This window comes from Haliotis rufescens, unplaced genomic scaffold (assembly GCF_023055435.1).
Source record: "Haliotis rufescens isolate VD_foot unplaced genomic scaffold, xgHalRufe1.0.p SCAF_6, whole genome shotgun sequence".
NCBI classification, from domain to species: Eukaryota; Metazoa; Mollusca; class Gastropoda; order Lepetellida; family Haliotidae; genus Haliotis; species Haliotis rufescens.
Genome location: NW_025964334.1, coordinates 52,504,785 through 52,520,797, shown reverse-complemented (window position 1 = coordinate 52,520,797; position 16,013 = coordinate 52,504,785). Strand labels below are relative to the sequence as shown.

The 16,013-nt window shown below is 40.9% G+C and overlaps 1 protein-coding gene across 2 annotated transcripts in view; it reads left to right on the top strand.

The window, feature by feature from the left end:
* Positions 1-2,898: 2,898 nt before the first annotated feature.
* LOC124138168 overlaps positions 2,899-16,013 on the top strand; it is a 79,271-nt gene continuing 66,156 nt past the window's right edge. For both annotated transcript variants that reach the window (XM_046504699.2, XM_046504698.2), the window contains exons 1-2: positions 2,899-3,206; positions 9,061-9,183. The gene's annotated coding sequence lies outside the window, so the exon portion shown is untranslated. The remainder of the gene's footprint in view (positions 3,207-9,060; positions 9,184-16,013) is intronic.

The window sequence follows — 16,013 nt, the reverse complement described above, 5'->3', positions numbered from 1 at the left end:
TAGAGTATACGGGGAACATAATGGACTATATACGGGGAACACAATGACAGTATATTGGGAACACAATGTACAGTATACAGGGAACTCCGTGTAGAGTATACGGGGAACATAATGTACTGTATACGGGGAACACAATGACAGTATATTGGGAACACAATGTACAGTATACAGGGAACTCCGTGTAGAGTATACGGGGAACACAATGTACAGTATACGGGGAACACAATGCACAGTATACGGGAAACACAATGTACAGTATACGGGAAACAATGTACAGTATACGGGGAACATAATATACAGTATACGGGGAACACAATGTACTGTATACGGTGAACACAATGTACTGTATACTGGGTACACAATGTACAGTATACAGGGAACTCCGTGTAGAGTATACGGGGAACACAATGTACAGTATACAGGGAACTCCGTGTAGAGTATACGGGGAACACAATGTACAGTATACGGGGAACTCCGTGTAGAGTATACGGGGAACACAATGTACAGTATACGGGAAACACAATCCACAGTAAACGGGAAACACAATGTACAGTATACGGGGAACATAATATACAGTGTACGGGGAACATAATATACAGTATACGGGGAACACAATGTACTGTATACGGGGAACTCCGTATTGTGTATACGGGGAACAAAATGTACAGTATAGGGGGAACACAATGTACAGTACACGAGGAACATAATGTAAAGTATACGGGGCACATAATATACAGTATACGGGGAACACAATGCACAGTATACGGGGAACTCCGTGTAGAGTATACGGGGAACACAATGTCCAGTTACGGGGAACACAATGTACAGTATACGGGAAACACAATGTACTGTATAAGAGGAGCTCCGTGTATGGTATACGGGGAACACGATGTACAGTATACGGGGAACTCCGTATTGTGTATACGGGGAACAAAATGAACAGTATTTGGGGAACACAATGTACAGTACACGAGGAACATAATGTACAGTATACGGGGAACTCCGTGTAGAGTATACGGGGAACACAATGTCCAGTTACGGGGAACACAATGTACAGTATACGGGGAACACAATGTACTGTATAAGAGGAGCTCCGTGTATGGTATACGGGGAACACGATGTACAGTATACGGGGAACACGATGTACAGTATACAGGGAACACAATGTACAATACGGGGAACACAATGTACAGTATACGGGGAAGACAATGTACAGTATACGGGGAACACGATGTACAGTATACAGGGAACACAATGTACAATACGGGGAACACAATGTACAGTATACGGGGAAGACAATGTACAGTATACGGGGAACACGATGTACAGTATACGGGGAACACAATGTACAGTATACGGGGAACACGATGTACAGTATACGGGGAACACAATGTACAATACGGGGAACACAATGTACAGTATACGGGGAACACGATGTACAGTATACGGGGAACACGATGTACAGTATACGGGGAACACAATGTACAATACGGGGAACACAATGTACAGTTTCCGGGGAACACGATGTACAGTATACGGGGAACACAATTTACAGTATACGGGAAACGAAATGTATAGTATACGGGGAACACGATGTACTGATTGCAGGGAACAAAATATATAGTATATGGGGAACACAATGTATAGTATACGGGGAACACAATGTAAATTATACGGGGAACACAATGAACAGTATACGGGGATCACAATGTACAGTATACGGGGACCTCAGTATAGAGTATACGGGGAACACAACGTATAGTATACGGGCTACACAATGTACATTTTTCGGGGAACACAATTTACAGTGTACGGGGAACACAATGTACAGTATCCGAGGAACACAATTTACAGTAAATGGGGAAAACAAAGTACAGTATACGATAGAACACAGTGTACAGACAAAGTACATAGCATACTGTAGAGTACCCCGCGGTTCCACACAAAGCCACTTGCCCTGTGATTCTTCTAGTACTTAAGACATAGCTACTTCAGACAACTGGAGTCTTCTTCAGGCGTTGGAGTTAGTGAATTTGATCGATGAGCTTATAAAATCGATACCAATAAGTATCAACAGTTTCAGGCATGTTTCGTGGGATGGGTTCACTTAGACGCGGATTAAGCATCGGCTGACTAGACGCTGTTGTTGTCGGCAACAAGCGAACACATATCCACCAACACGTAGACGCTACATTACATGTGCAGTCATTAACGTGCACACCAAACAGGTCTCTGATATATAGCACTCTGATCGATTCTTTTAGCAATTTTACAATTTCATTTTTTTTATCTGCGAAAAGTTTTATGGATTTTGAAATTACAGACACTCCAAAATCAAGCTTGAGTACTCAGTAGATCTATCTATATTGAAACCCCTGGATGACGGGAATCAGCAGGGGCGCACATAAGAATGATATATTTCTAAACTGATACTATTGAAATCGTTTCCTTGAGCAGTAGACGATTTAATTCAATTGACAACGCACAATCAAGTCAGGCGGATCTCCAGTGGCCCAGCTCGACGACTGGAACGCTTTTATATTCAACTTCTGGGAAACATCCAACATTTATGCAAGTCTTGAAATTACTGCATTTTTTTTATACTTTTGTATCAATTGTGATATTGCTCCGATTTAAGCGTAGAAAATCTACAAGGAACGCGATATGTTGATTCAGAGCAGGATGCGCGGAAAATAAATTTAATTCAAGTTTTTGAAGCTCAAACAACAATTTCTAAGTCAAACTCCTTTTTTTCCGCTCGGAAATCAAAATATTTCTCAACCACGCTGAGACTAACCTTGAGACTCACGGCCCAATGAAAATGCCTCCCGACCAGCAGCCCGTACTAAACAGGTCGGGCAGTAGTATAGCGAGGCTGGTATTGATTGGTAACGGTTTGTCAATAAGTCTTGCCAAGCGATTGGTTACAAATGAAGACCCTAGACCACGGGAAACAGCACCTCTCGCTCACTTTGTGAATGGACTAAGAGAGATGCGCGCGTTATACCAAGAGCTCTCACACTGATTGGGCACGTGCATTCGGTAAGCTTCTAACAGGATGTGAATGAGAACGACCGAGTCCAGAGATAATGCTGAAATACTGAAGGCTTTTTCGGTGGCTTTTGATTCAGTGCGGAAATTGTTTGGCGATGGATATTATCTCAAGCAAGGCTCAGCTGATCAGCGATGAGATGTCCATTTAAGTCGTAAGTCTTTGTTGATGTGCGTGTTTGTTAGAAGGTTTTTGTTGATAAACAAGAGCGTGAGTGACACTTTTGTCAACCCAACATGGTTTCCATTAACAAAATGTATACATCCTCTGCTATGCAGCTTCACACAGTAATCCTCTTCATCCATATCATATCATCACTGTTACTCTTACAATCTGGGAAGGCTACAATGTAGTAGGTCCCTATCGTGATATGGTGGCGTCGAACCATACTTACTCGTGGTAGGAGTTCCATTATAGGAGTTCCATGAATATATGGTAAAGTTGTCCCTTCACAACTATACCTTTCACCCTTGGTGATAAGAACACTGTCATGCGTATGGTATTGATGGTTTTCATTTTGGTTGGAGTTCATGCAAATCACCAAGCATGATGGTTACATCTTATTCAATACAAATACATGATGCTATCTCGCAAATTGATCCTCCGTGAACACGGGTCTGCTTCACATTTCCGTCGCACGTTAAGGAGTGACAGATTGACAGATGTGCATTTCAACTGTTGACATTTCTAGGCAACGCATTTATGCTCTTTGGACACTAAATCACCGCGTCAACCTTCCGCGCCGCATGGTGCCTGCTCGTGTTGGTCTTATGTGACTTGCTGGTTTGTAGATAATGCGCGCCATGAACTCGGGTTTTGATGGCACCAATGTTCTTGAAACTATTTCAAGAATGTTTTAAATTCCTATCAACCTCTACTGTATTGTTGTTGTGCATTTCATAGCATGTCATTATCACTTGTCGGTTCCCTTGTCAATTTCAGCATTGTTCATTGCACTCTCTTCGCCCATCGATATCTGCAGAAGCCGGTGCCATTGACATTCAAATCGACAGATTTCATTATTTGGCACCGTCCTCGTAGGGACGAAATTGCCTCTTCAATTCTAGCGAGTTTGGAAGAACTTGATGGGTGAAAACCGATGACTAACTTGAACTGCCATTACTACTGCCTGTCAGTCAAAAAGACATCGATCATACCATCTCGTCCTGAACACTGAGGATGCTCTAATGGTTAAAACATAAATTGATACAGCGTAATGCAGTTTATTCTTGTTATGTTATCCTATACAAGATCTGAAGTGGAGACCTCTGTAATTAGCTTTCGTTTATGGTGTCGAGATGTTGCACAATTCCGGATCCTACGTGGGTGTTACGACTGACGAAAGTCAAACAACGAACACATGGCGTCTTATTTAACGGTGTAGAAAATTACACTTGGAATGAAAACTAGTTTATTTCGAATATGATACACAACCCTTAATGGCCTCTATTACAAGGTGAGGTACGCTATGTATAGTTCGTGTCAAATATTTTTTTTAAAAACTTGTGATATGTGTCTCCCCCCTTTGATGTTGTTCGTTGTCGTCATAATTTGATTACATTTTATCCTGGGACATTGGGAACCAGTCGTCTAAAACGTCGTAATTCGCTTTGCAGAGAAATCTATGATTGTGGGTTCGAATCCCGGTTCGCTGTAATTATGTTTCTGGTATTATTCCAGCACCATACCCGTGCTCGTGGGTTGTTCCAAAGTGGTAAACGTCTGAGACATGCATCACTTCGGGCTTTCCTCACACATTAAGCTGACACGCCGTGATAGCTGGAATAGTTAAATTTTGAAATATGTTAATTCCGCGTTTGAAACACCTCACCACTCACATATTCCATATGTCCATCAGTGAAACCCTGTCGTGAACTATGACATAACTGGAATACAATAATTTAAACCCACTCACATTCAATACAAGTTAATACAAGCACATAATATTACAATGAAGTTCAGAGTTCAAACGCACATATTAACCCTTCAAGAACCTCAGAGATAGACACTGATCAAATTTTTACTGTTACAAGAAAGAGGCGATCGGTTATCAAGGCGAAACACAAACCTGTCGTAATCTTTGTTTTGTCTAACACAGCAATCCAATTATTTTGTTATCTCCCAAAACAAGATAATCACTTTACCTTTTTCATCTTCCCGTTTACACTAGCGTCATCAAATTAACTCTTGGTACTTTCTTGCACCCGAATTAACATTCAGACTGAAGACCTAACAGAATTATGTTTTCCTGAAACGTTACGAAGTGAGCCATGATTTAGTTTACACTGTCCGAAATTGTTTTATCGTCTCGTGACTTCTGTCATTTTCTACGGGTTTATTGCTCTGGGGGTTGTTCCCACGCAATCAGACCCGGCAACAGCGTCATTTGGATCCAAGGTTTCTTTCACGAATTGTTTGGTGTAAATTATCATATCTCTTTACATTTACATCTAAATATCAAAATATCATCCAATTATGAGTGAGTGAATGATTGAGTTAGGTTTAACGCCGCTTTTAACAGTATTCCAGTTATATCACGGCGTGTCAGCTTAATGTGGGAGGAAAGCCCGAAGTGATGCAGGTCTAAGACGTTTAACACTTCGGTGAAACCCACGAGCACGGGTATGGTGCTGACAAACCTAGAAACAATCGGGGCGAATCGGGATTCGAACCCACAATCATAGGTTTCTGGCGTGCCCAAGTGACGCAACTTTGCACAGCGAATCGCGGCGCCTTAGACAACTGGGGCACCCGTGCCCCCGATTTATTTAAGAATTGACTTTCACTTTGTGTGAGTTTATTGGAGTATGAACCTCCATGGAATGAGCGCCAAACTGTATGAACGTCGGAGCTTGGGGTTTCCCCAGGAATGTGGACGTAGTCCCTCAGTGTTTACGTCATTTCAAGGTCTCGTGAAAAACGTATGAAAATCCAATTGTGTCCTTCTTACCTTTATGAACGACAATTTCGCGGTCATGTGACCGACCTCTCGTCCAATGGAAAAGCTGTATATCGTGTAAACTTCAAATTTAAAATTATAAAGGTTGAATGATGACAGTTTTCACGTTGAGGGTTAAGGTGGGGTTAAACGGCGCGTCCAAGATTATTGCACTTGCATGCATGCATGTGTGTGTGTGTGTGTGTGTGTGTGTGTGTGTGTGTGTGTGTGTGTGTGTGTGTGTGTGTGTAACTGACATTGATTCATGAACTCATGAATATGATATTATCGTTACGGCATTGAACTTCTTTATTATGAGGAACAAAACGTTTCGGAGTATATGCTTGCTCCTCTATCATGTGAATGATTGATATGAGGCAGAGAGCATTCATGTATACATGTGAGGTGAAATTGGGTTTCACGTCGTGTCCAAGATTATGGCACTTATATAGCGACGTGCATGCACGTGTGTGTGTGTGGCTGCTTGTTCTAGTCCGGACTGATGCCGATTTATATTGCCAGTACACTGAGATACCATGCGTAGTTTAACATGAATACCCCACTCAGACACAGTATACTGACTCCGAGCCTACCAGTCCTTGTTTAAGCACCTTAATGCCGAGCGTCAGACAGGGTAACAACAAGTCTTCTTTTAACGTCTTTTGGTATGACACGGCATCGAAACCCGGATCGTCCGCTCTCCATCCGTCGCTCTACCACTAGACCACGGAGGCGGTCAGTTGATGTTGAAGAATGATGCCTGATGATGTACATATTGGCATTAATAGGCTTAACAAGGCACGGCAGTAAAACAATACAGTGATTTGTATGGACAAGTTAATTAGAAAACAGTATTAAGATGGTGGAGACAGTGATGAGCTCATTTATACATTTGAGCAGAGAACAAGAGATTTCTTCATGCAAGAATGGTCAGATTGTATATCTAATTCAGAATATCTAGAATTATATTACACCTACAAATCCTTACTACAACCTGAAAATTATCTATCATCGATTAAGACAGTAAATGTAAGAAGAGCACAAAATTTAAATGTTGTTCGAATGATATTAAAATACATAAACTTAGAATGTCTAGTGTTCATGACTTTGCTGACGGTCTATGCAATTTCCGAAAAGAAGACTTAGATGATGAATATCATGCATTATTAATATGTCCAGCCAATACTAACTTAAGGTCAAGATATTTGCCCGTGTATAACTATGATACAAGTTTGTATCGCTACTCACAACAAATGACGACAGCATTGTATTCGAGCTTGATCTTTATCTTGAACAAATGTTTAAACTTATAAATTGAAGCGCTCTGTCACAATGTGTCAGATACTATCCAATCATCTGAGCAATTGGCCTCATGGGCAGGATGTACGAAATAAATTCTGTTCTGTTCAGTACTAAGATGGGAAGAATTAAGCTATATGTATAATGGACAATGGAATGAGGTTAAGATTGTTTAGCGATGAGGTCGTGGTAGGCTGTTGGGATGTAATACCCTTGATCTCTGTTGATGCCTGGTTGAAGTCTTTTGATGTTGATGTTCTAGGAGTTTCCTGGTCTTGGTCTTCCTAGCCATCACAACCAGCCACCTAGCCATCTACCAACAGCCCCGATCGGCCTTAAGATACTGATACACTGATATATTGATGTGCATGCCACCCTTTGTACTGCTCCTGTAACATTTAATATGCAGGGCATGACGTTCACAGTCAAGAATTCAATTCGTTATGAAACGTGTAGGATCTTCCATGATATATCATAACGAGGAATAAGCGAACGAATTAACAATAAGGGAGAGTTTATCTTCTTTATCAAGAACACGTGGTATACATTAAAGACCGGTTTGCATTCCCTAAGATACACTCCTTCGAATGATGCAAGTTTCAAGCATATAAAAATATGCTAATTTACCATACGTGACCCCCTGAAGATCCGACCCCCTGAAGATACTTCAGCAACGTGAAGATCCGGACTAGAATTGTTCTTTAGCGACCCATGCCTGTCGTAAGAGGCGACTTACGGGATCGGTAGATCAGGCTCGCTGACTTGGTTGATGCTTGTCATCGTATCCCAGCTGTGTAGATCCACGTTTAAGATAAATGAATTGTCTGGTCAAGACTCGATTATTTACTAACATATAGCTTGAATAAGAGTGCGGTGATAAACAGCAAACACTACCTCTGGTGAGGTTATTTTGAAAATGACCTTCATATCTCTTTGAAGGAATTATTGTTCCAACTTTTCCAATCACCATACACTTATTATCGGCCACACAACCCCACTGCTAATCAATACATAGTACCTAGTGTTGTTAACACAGTGTTGTCATGTTTAGAAATACCAAACGGAAATATCCACGTCCAGGTTTGTCCAATTATTGTCCTACGTCTCCCTACCTCGCGTCCAACTACAACGGAGACCAATCACAAAGTGGTTCTGTTCTTTGAAGCTTAACGAGATATAATAATGTTTGATGTATTTTCTCTGTTAAATGATACATTTTGAAGAGAATACTTCTTTGAAGCTACACTTTACCACCAGGAAATCGTCAGAGTAAATACCTTCATTTCAATCAAACCCGTCCACTATTTGCTTCAAAGCTATTTTCCTTCTGCCTTTGTAATTAGCCACATGGTGTCTTGGCCCCGTGCAATGATGGAGTCATGTCCCTTTGACATGAGTCCTGTTTATCATTATTGAGAGTATTCGGAATAAAACATTTGCTAATGACCACCTATGTGATGGTTAGTTGGTTGGTTTGTTGTTTAACGCCGCACTCAGCTATATTCCAGCTATATGACGGCGGTGTGAAAATAATCGAGTCTGGACCAGACAATCCAGTGATTAATATCATGAGCATCGATCCACACAATTGGGATCGATGACATGCATCAACCAAGTCAGCGAGCCTGACCACCCGATCCCGTTAGTCGCCTTTTACGACAAGCATAGTCGCCTTTCACGGCAAGCATGGGTTACCTATGTGATGGTGTATATGTACTGGATTTTTAGAGGTAAACTATAACCCTTGTATCTTTAACTTCATTTATTACAGACTGGTTCGGACAGAGTGTTTAGTGAGATGAAGATGTTTGGAAACAGTTCAAAACTACCAAAGGATACCACACAAGAAGCAACAACATCAGCTCTGCAACAGTGAGACCACTCCAAAGAAAGTGTAAGTATTTTCAACCCATTTTACCGAAAAAAGCCACAGAACATGGAACCTTTACATACACTAAAAGAAAACTTGTATTTCTTCTTTAAGATACGTAAATCCTACATATTTAAATTAGTGTCTACTTTCCCATCATTGAACCATGGAACGTGTGTGTCACTCAGGTATTTTCGCATTGCCGATGCAGCCTCAGAAATTCGTTACTACAAAGACTAGTCAAAAGGACTAGTGTAAACCGTATTCCACTTGTCCTCAGAATTTGTAGCTAGTGTTTCTAAAGAAGACGAAATGTGTTCATTGCGTACATTTTTTTGTCAGTCTTATTCCGTTGCAATTTATAGCAAACTTGAGCAGTGAGAACTGGTTCACAATTACAGCTTTCAAATGTTGTTAGTCAATCGGGACTACCATCATTTGGGTTTTAGTTGTCCTCAGCACAATTTAGTAGTCTGGAACAAACAGACCAGCGTGAATTTTTTAACATGATGTAATTTTCCGATTTCCGAATTAGAGTATAGGGCCCTGTTCCTCAAAGCGATCTTAGTGCTAAGTTGGTCGTAACTCCCATACTTTACCATAGGCTTACGATCAACGTAGCGCTAAGATCGCTTTGTGGAACAGGGCCCTGATGTTGAATCATCCTTCTGATGACGTTATAACTGATGTAACATGTGAAGTAGCAGATGTACTCGCGGTGCCGGTACACGTACAAACACGGCACGTTAGGTCACCAGCGATGTATATCTGTCCCAGAAAAACACAAGAAGAAAGTGCAGTTCTTGTAACCCACCTCGTACGACTTCTACTGCACTAAGACTGAAGGTACCAGGAAATAGCTAAACACGCTGTCCTATCCAAAAGCAGCTTGCCTCGTGACTTGATGTCAGAGTAATTTACAAACTCAACTCTATAAATTGTATGGCAACGGCACACGGATCGATATCTGAACGTCGCTATTACAGTTAAATAAAGAAGTTGGTGTCCATAAATTGTGCATACTTTGAAACTTAAGTCCAGGTAATTGTTCTCCGTGGTGATTTTAGAATGAAATCATTTTCAAAGGGTACACGTCTTTAGGTTGAATTAGTTTATTCTTTGGGCTGATGGGTTATATATAAGTTCTGAAGACAAGGAAGTAATCGGAAACGTCATTGACACACTGTAGGTTCCATTGAAGGCAACAGCTGCCGATCAGTGGTATGCATCGACTCTTGCAAGAGTAAATAGTCACTCTTCATCCTCACCTAATGGATATTCCTTGGGAAAGCAGTGAACGCTACATCCACATCCACCAACACAAGGAATATTAGTTCCTCAGGTTGGCAAAGATTATTGCATCATTCTTAAGGAAACCTCACGACAAACCCTTAGATAGATCCGCGTTAGCATTACATATAATTAATCCCTCGCTACTTATTCCTATTCCCTTCGAACTTACTTTTCATGTATGCAGAGTCTCTATATGCGATAACCACTCAAAGATGGAATGAACTTCAAACTGTTACGAGACTCATTCTCAGCGTCTTTATGCCATACCTTTGTGTCCGCACTGTGTTCCCAAGGTTGCATATATATTCTGACACAAACGTGTTTTTAATGGCACACAGCACAAGGCTCATGCCCCGCGGATTTCTCTGAATAATGTTTAGGCACCCCGTGCATTCCGTTCCCATAATTGTTCCAGGGCTGCTTTGTTCCCCGATTATTTCAAACCACGTTGGACTCTAGATGGATATTATCACTCAGATCGCGCCACAATGGCCACTTGTTCCGAGTTAACAGCACCGAAATAGCATTACTCGTCCTGTTCCACTATAACGCTGTTACACTGAATCTTCCAAACCTATTTGTTATCAAATAACACTGCAGGATCTGAACGATCTATGGGCATAATAAGGGTCGTATAAGTTTGCTAATAGGGCTTAATAGGCATTATTGGTGATAAGGTCGGACGGATCTTATAGTTAAGTGTTAATGTCGCCACGACTAATCATCTACAAGGTTACAGCACATCAGATTCCACTGATACATCCATATCTACGATGTTTAAATTAGGATACGATATATGGATGAACAACTTTATTGCAATTAGGAGCGACGTTTCGGTGTAGGTTACAACACCGTTATCAAACACTATTTATCCTTACTTGGTACTCCAACTTCTAAATGCCCTCAAAAAAGTTATCTATGATGTTTGCTGACGAGCTTCCTCAAGAACTATTTTACACCTAATGAAGGAGTAAGTACCTACTTCGAAACGTTCTGTTCCTCAAATAAAGAACTTGATATCCATAATTTCTCTTCCTTGTGTGCATCACTTCTAAATGCCTAAAGACTTCATTTTACTCTAGTCCTAAGTAAGTACTAACAAACTACAATATAGTTTTTGTGAGCCATGGGATATTTAATCCCTTATATTGTCCTAAATTAGCCTATTCATAAAAAGCGACAGTATGCTTGTATGTGATTTATCGTTTCATAACAAAAGCGATTCACAGATTGGGGATCTAGTTTTGATTCATTAGGTTCATTAGAAGTTCTAGGTCGGCACTATTCAGACCTAAAATTCAAAGGATTTATCCAGATGAAAGGGTCACGATTGGTTGTCTAGGAAACCGCTGGCCTCCGTAGTTGACACAGAACTAACTTCTATCACTTCTATCACTATGTAGTACTGTAGGCGTGGGGAAATTCATCACTTCAGAAACTGAGTAAAGTGATTCATTTTTTAGTTCACCACACATAGAAGCGATATAATTATCAGAGTTTGTCCTCAGCACTTGCTTGTACTCATTCCACTTTCAGTGTAAGAGTCCACATCGAAAGGTCGCTGATGCAATAAACCAGAAATTGGCATCCATATTTTTATCATAATTATTGGAGAGTGATTTCTTGTCCTGTTTTCAACCAATGCTGACAGTTACCGATCGATTGATGAGAGTTATCATTGTTAAAACGTCAGGGCAACTTGTAAAAAATTAAAGCAAATGTCACCTGAGAAAACAATTATGCATATGAGTCAGAATGTCAGCTCGAATTGGCAAAATATAAAAAAGAGAATTCAGTCAAGACTTTTTACTCTTATCTCAGGGTTACAACGTTGGAGGCCTAAGTAAAGCTTTCAAATGTGGAGCACAATTCCAAATTTGACGCATAAGTGACAAAAATATGTACGATACAATTGCCTCTTTTGACCTTTATCATATGTTTCCGTACTTTTTTCGGGTGAGCACCTGACTTGACTTCGCATGTTTTTTGTGACAACTGCCTTCAGTGGGGCAGGATGTGCTAGCAGTTTCGCTAACACCGGGTACCATCACTAACTGATATTGATTCACATGCACATGATATTATCGTAACAGCACAATGGAATCTGCTTTCAACAGAGATGTCTTATCATTAAGGAAAGGTAATAGCGATTATGTACTTCTTTATTATGAGGAACAATACGTTTCGGAGTATATGCTTGCTCTTCTATCATATGAATGATTGATATGAGGCAGAGGGCATTCATATGTACATGTGAGGTGAAATTGGGTTTAACGTCGCGTCCAAGATTATTGCTCTTACATAGCGACGTGCATGTACGTGTATGTGTTTGTGCGGCTGCTTGTACTAGTCCGGACTGACGCCGATTTATAGTGTTAGCTCACTGAGATACCATGCCGCAGTTTAACATGAATACCCCACTCAGACACAGTATACTGACTCCGAGCCAACCAGTCCTTGTTTTAGCACCTTAACGTCGAGCGTCAGACAGGGTAACAACAAGTACCATCTTTTAACGTCTTTGGGTATGACGTGGCACCGGGCCTTCCGCTCTCCAGGCGGACGCTCTACCACTAGATATATACGTGTAACAACATCAGAAGTAAAAAGATATAAAAAAGAAGACATGATAAAGAAGTTGACATCCGTTCTCTCTCACTCACTATCTCACTCACTCACTCACTCACTCACTCACTCACTCACTCACTCACTCACTCACTCACTCACCCACTCAATCAATCACTCAATCACTCTCATTCAAAGACTTCATTAAGGAAATGTTTTTTTTTTATTTCTTCTGTTAATTTTTATCTAAACAAATAATTGGAGTAAACATTTTTTTCTTCCGTTTCCCCAAAATCGATTTACTGAGATCAATTATCGAATGGTGTACGTGAACATTTAACCCATACGTCTCTCTTCATCCCTGAGATGGAACAGTATTTTACCACGAGCAAAAAGTGTTCCAATGAGTATGTGATACCATGCCGCAATGGATACCCGACTCAGACTCAGACACAGCGTAATGACTGGTCCTTGTTTTATCCCCGAATACCGAGCGCCGGCACCAGGGTAACAACAAATACCAATATTTGACATATGCTGTTAAGATGTGCCCGGGATTCGAACCACTGACCTTTTGCCTCTGAACACGCTCTCTCCACCACCCTACAGAGGCGGTCCGCAGATGACATGTCACTGGACAAAATATAACTGCACTTTACATCAGACATCACACGGGAAATCTAGACGTCCAGTTCTTTAGTTGCCATAGCAACATGACAACCTGCAACTGTATTAAACAGATGTTCTTGTAACCGACATCAGTGATTGACACTTATGCGTTGGATGGGACGTGATAAACAGCTTTTTAGTTCGAGTTACGAGTGGGAAATAACAAGTAACTATAAATTATGATATCAATGTGTCGAAGCAGTCAACCGGTGTCGATGACGTAGTTGCCGTGTTGAATTGCAAATGTTGGAACTATTTATTATCTGTGACGTGTGTGGGCTGTATAATGACGATTTGTATCTCGACAATAAACGAACTTCATAATCAGTGTTCTCGATATGATGAATCGATATTTATTTCAACTACAAAATATAGGAGAAGAGTTTCCTTTCACTGAAATGGATGTATGTTTATTATCCCCCGCAACGAGGTGATGTTTTTCGTCCCTCCTCCCGTCCTTGCCCAAGTCCGTCAGACACGTTTCGTTTGCGGAGCAGAAATAAAACAAAACATTAGAGATATCTTAACCAAACTTGGCACTTAGATAGGTCTAGTGGTGAACTGGTGTCGTTGATGCTTTGGGATTTAAAAAAAATTAAAAAATTGAGTTTCCGTGGCAACGACTTTGACTTAGACTGAAAATGGCGGTAGGACTTCCCCCCGACCAGATCTTGAAAACCGTACACTATTTCATCATCAAACTTGGCATTTATGTAGGTCTAGTGGTAAACTGGTGCTTTTAAAAAATTTTGATTTTTGACAAACATACTTTTCGAGTTTCCACAGCAACGAATTTGATTTGAAATGGAGATAGAGCTCGTTTCCAGAGTGCTAATGCATTGCACACAACCGGACATGTCATATTGGCGGGGGATGTGAGTATTTGATGCTTGTTTAAAAAAGGAAAACACTGCCACCATATATGACCCTATAATGTTAGTTAAAAACATAATAGATATAATAGCGTTGGTAAATTGCAATCTACGCCAAGAAAAAAATGTATGTAATATCAAAGTACTGTCGTCCTACAAGGCTTGTCGTTGTGCGCATCAATCAAGACCAACCTACTTGTGCATCCGTCTCTGGTGATTGCAGACAAGGTTATGATGGCAACAAACGTCAGGCCCTCCAGATTGTTGCGTCTGATCTTTTATTTATCAAAAAGAACATCTAGAGCATTCCCTTTCAATAAAACGATCCCATTCCATTTGAATTCCACATTTCCTTGCCACAGAAATTGATTGCCCCGGCGGAGTTGGAAGTCAGACGAATGTCCCGACTGGCCATTGTAGATTTCACTTGCAGTGAAATTGACAAGGATAAATCTATTTCTGTGTGATTAAACATTAATGAGAGACAAGGTATCATCTGCGTCATAGACGTGAGCCTATTGCATAAATAAGACGGGAACCATTTCACTGCCCGGGAGAATTAACAACTCCGCGTGAACCTTGCATTCTGTTAATTGTATTATACTACTCAAAAAAGGTCTGGATAACGTTTTTTCGTGCTCAACATTTTGACAATTTCACAGAAAAGTCAAAGCATTGTTACGAAAAACGCGACAACCCTGAAGTGGTTTATGAAATATTCATGCATTGTGGAAGTAACATCCGATTCCTGTCCATGTTATCACAATGGTACACAATATCTCTCATCGAAAAGTGAATTAACGCGTGTGAAGTCATCGTTAGCCAGTTTAAAATATCAAAGGTTGAATATTTGAATACATTACAAATGGCCAGTGGTCTATGAAAGCAATCTATTCAAGGTCAAACTGTATAGCTGGTATGTTCGACATGCTACAGACTTCCAGGATCTGAGGAGCCCAATACACCAAAGTGGTGCCACACCTGTCTCTCGTGAAGATCCGGGTTAGAACTGGTGTTTAGCAACCGATGCTTATCGTACCCTCATCAGGCTTGCTGACTTGGTTGATACAGTCATCGTATCCAATTGCGGATCGATTCTCATGATGTCGATTACTGGATTGTCTGGTCCATACTAGATTATTTAGACCGCCGTCATACAGTTGGAATAGTTCTGGATGCGGCGTAAAACAACAAACAAACATAAAAAAAACTACGTCGCTTACGGTCTTCTCCTACATTAGACCGCCTCCGTGGTCTAGTGGTAGAGCGTCCGCACGGAGAACGGAAGGTCCGGGGTTCGATCCCCGGCCGCGTCATACCAAAAGACGTTAAAAGATGGTACTTGTTGTTACCCTGTCTGGCGCTCGGCATAAAGGTGCTAAAACAAGGACTGGTCGGCTTGGAGTCAGTACACTGTGTCTGAGTGGGGAATTCATGTTACACTGCGGCATGGTA